The sequence below is a fragment of the Colobus angolensis genome, unplaced genomic scaffold, assembly GCF_000951035.1.
Source record: "Colobus angolensis palliatus isolate OR3802 unplaced genomic scaffold, Cang.pa_1.0 Scaffold299, whole genome shotgun sequence".
Lineage (NCBI taxonomy): Eukaryota > Metazoa > Chordata > Mammalia > Primates > Cercopithecidae > Colobus > Colobus angolensis.
In genome coordinates, this window is record NW_012116254.1 from 4,600,871 (window position 1) to 4,603,799 (window position 2,929).

The following is a 2,929-nucleotide window of genomic DNA, read 5'->3' on the forward strand; positions in this document are numbered from 1 at the left end:
GTCCCGCCTCCCCAGTCTAGCGTGAGGCGAGGCGAGGCGGGGCGCGGCCGGGCGGGGCTGGACGCCCGCGGTTTCGCTTGAGTTGGACTCTGGCGCGCTCCCACCGGAGTTCGGGGGCGGCGGGGGAAAGGCCTGCGTCCTGCCGTGCGGGAAGACGATTCCCGGCGACCGCCCGATCCCTCGCTAGCGTCGTGGGGTGGGGCCTGTGGGGGCCTGCCGCTTCGTCCACAGTCCGTCGTGAGGCCGGCAGCGGACACGTGCTCATCCCACTGGGAGGCCCCGGGCAGTCCGGAGGACGCGCCTAGGAGAGAAAGGGGGTTTGGGAGAAGCCCGAGGTCCCGTCCCGCGACTGGGCGCGCCCTATGCAAATGAGTGGGCGGGGCCCTCGTGTTGCTGAACGAGGGTGGGTTCGCGATGTAAATAAGCCCAGAGGTGGAGTCTTTGGAGAGCACTTAGGGCCCGGTTAGGGGATGCCAGATTTAAGTGTTTAACCTAAATCTTGGTTCCGTCTTCAGTAAAAATGATATCAATAATCCACGTCCCGAAGGGTCTGTGAAGTCTAAAAGAAACGCATGTCACGATGTCTTCTAATGGCTGGGATATCTTACCTTCCCCTTTTTCTCCCGTTGCGGCGATTAGGCCCCAGCTTGCACATCTGCCCTACAGGAGGCAGCAAGGCCCTAAACTTAACACTGCCCAGGGCATAACCGCACCCAGGGAAAACCTTGTTGCTTTTACCCTTAGGAGCACCCAGGCCTCTGCTGAGAAAATATTGAGCCCAACTAATCACATCAGGTGTTTACTATGCACCCACTGTGACACAGGCAGGGAGTACCCTAGAACTAAAGTTGAAATGAAACTTAGGTCTCACACAGGTGCCAGAGACAAGGCTAAAACACGGTTTTTTGGGGGGTGCCTGTCCAGTAATTCATTCTCATGTATGGCCTACTTTATAGATATAATTGGGGACTTCAAATAAGCGGGAAAGAAGCACTAGCAATACAAATCAGTAATCAGGAAGTACCAAATGAGCACTCCAAACAATAAGAGTTTTTGAAGAATACTCTTTCTTCATAGAAATGAACGTGTCCCAGAGGAGGGTGCCTTCAAATGGACCTTAAGAGAGATGTGGCCATCCCCTGAGTCATACAAGTTTTCCAGATGTCCTTTGAAAATCTCTGTCCTTTCCACCGTCTCTCTCCTCTCACATAGAGGAACTTTTCTCACGGGAAAGTTGCGATGAAGAGCATAAACCCTGGAGTCAGGCACATTGTAGCTTTGAGTACGACTCTGTTCCAGATCTGTAATCTTTGCAAATGGAACTCGCCTGCAACAATACCTACTTAATTATAGTTGTAGTTGTGTGATGATTAAATAATAAATATAAAAGTAAATAGCATAGGGCTTTGAAGTTCAAGGAAAGTCGGTGATCATTAACTTCTCTTCTGTTGCTTGCAAACATTTATGTTAAGACGAACCTACTCAGCAGAAATTCTTCCTCCAAAAATTCCCTTCCAGGGTGGTTTCTTCCATTATTAGTTTAGAGATAGCTCTACAGGGCCGGGCGCGGTGGCTCAAGCCTGTAATCCCAGCACTTTGGGAGGCTGAGACGGGTGGATCACGAGGTCAGGAGATCGAGACCATCCTGGCTAACATGGTGAAACCCCGTCTCTACTAAAATATACAAAAAACTAGCCGGGCGAGGTGGCGGGCGCCTGTAGTCCCAGCTACTCAGGAGGCTGAGGCAGGAGAATGGCATAAACCCGGGAGGCAGAGCTTGCAGTGAGCTGAGATCCAGCCACTGCACTCCAGCCTGGGCGGCAGAGCGAGACTCCATCTCAAAAAAAAAAAAAAAAAAAAAGAGATAGCTCTACTAACCCCTTAATGAAAATGGTTTGTGAAGGAGACCCAGGAAGCCCAATTGGTGGAGCTGTCCCACCTCCTCTGTCTTGTTTCCTCTTTCCAGAGGCACTAGGGAGGCCGGTCTAGGGCAAAGGCTGTTCAACTTACAAGTAGGAAGGCTGTTTCTGGTTTTTGTTCTGTCTTGCTGCTAAGACAAGTCAACAGTTGTAATATGAAGCAGCATATTAAAAGCTACCCTGGTCACACAAGTATTTTCTCCTATGTGAACAAGGTGGGGATTTGGGTGTCCACCTGGGTAGTAGGAATAGGAACAAAAGCAGGTCTGGCTGGGATTCCAGAATGTACTCCTAGTATGCGAGTTAGGTACTTTGAGGTTACACTAATTAAGTGGGTAGTATGTCTGAGGTCTAACTTAGACCATTTATCCAAAGTCTCAGACTTTGGGTCCATAACTCTTCCATTTAGGAAGCCTTCCAGGATGTATAATTGAGGAAGAGCGAGGAGGGACAATCTGGCTACCAACGCAGTCCCCAAGGGGTTTAGAAATGGGAGCATGCCTACTGTCCCCTCTGCTAGAAATGCTTCTAAACCAAAGTGGGTCAAGACAGAAACTGAAGGCACATAAAGCAGGGATTGCCATGGCAACAAACAGCTTGGAAATCCACTAGGGTACCTCAAGATCTATCAGTAAGTCCCTATTGTATAAATTAGATTGAATGAGTCTTGTTTTTATATGGATAGAGACCAAGTTTAACCCTTCATTAAACATGACACTGCAAAATCACATCTAAATCAATTCAGAATCCAATTCAAAAGTAGTTAAGTGCACTAGAAAGACACATAAGAAAAATGATAAGGTGGTTTCTTCTGGAAACAGCCTGAGGGTCATAAGTGGAAAACTTAAATTTCATCATTATTTCTTTTGTAGTTTGATTTTTTTGAAAAAGCTCACTGCCTTGGTTCAGACTTCGTTGTCTTTCATTGGAAGCATTGCTTTAGCTCTTCAGCTGGTCTTCTTGTCTCTACTCTTGCTCCCTTCCAATTCATCCTCCTTCCTGCTGCCAGC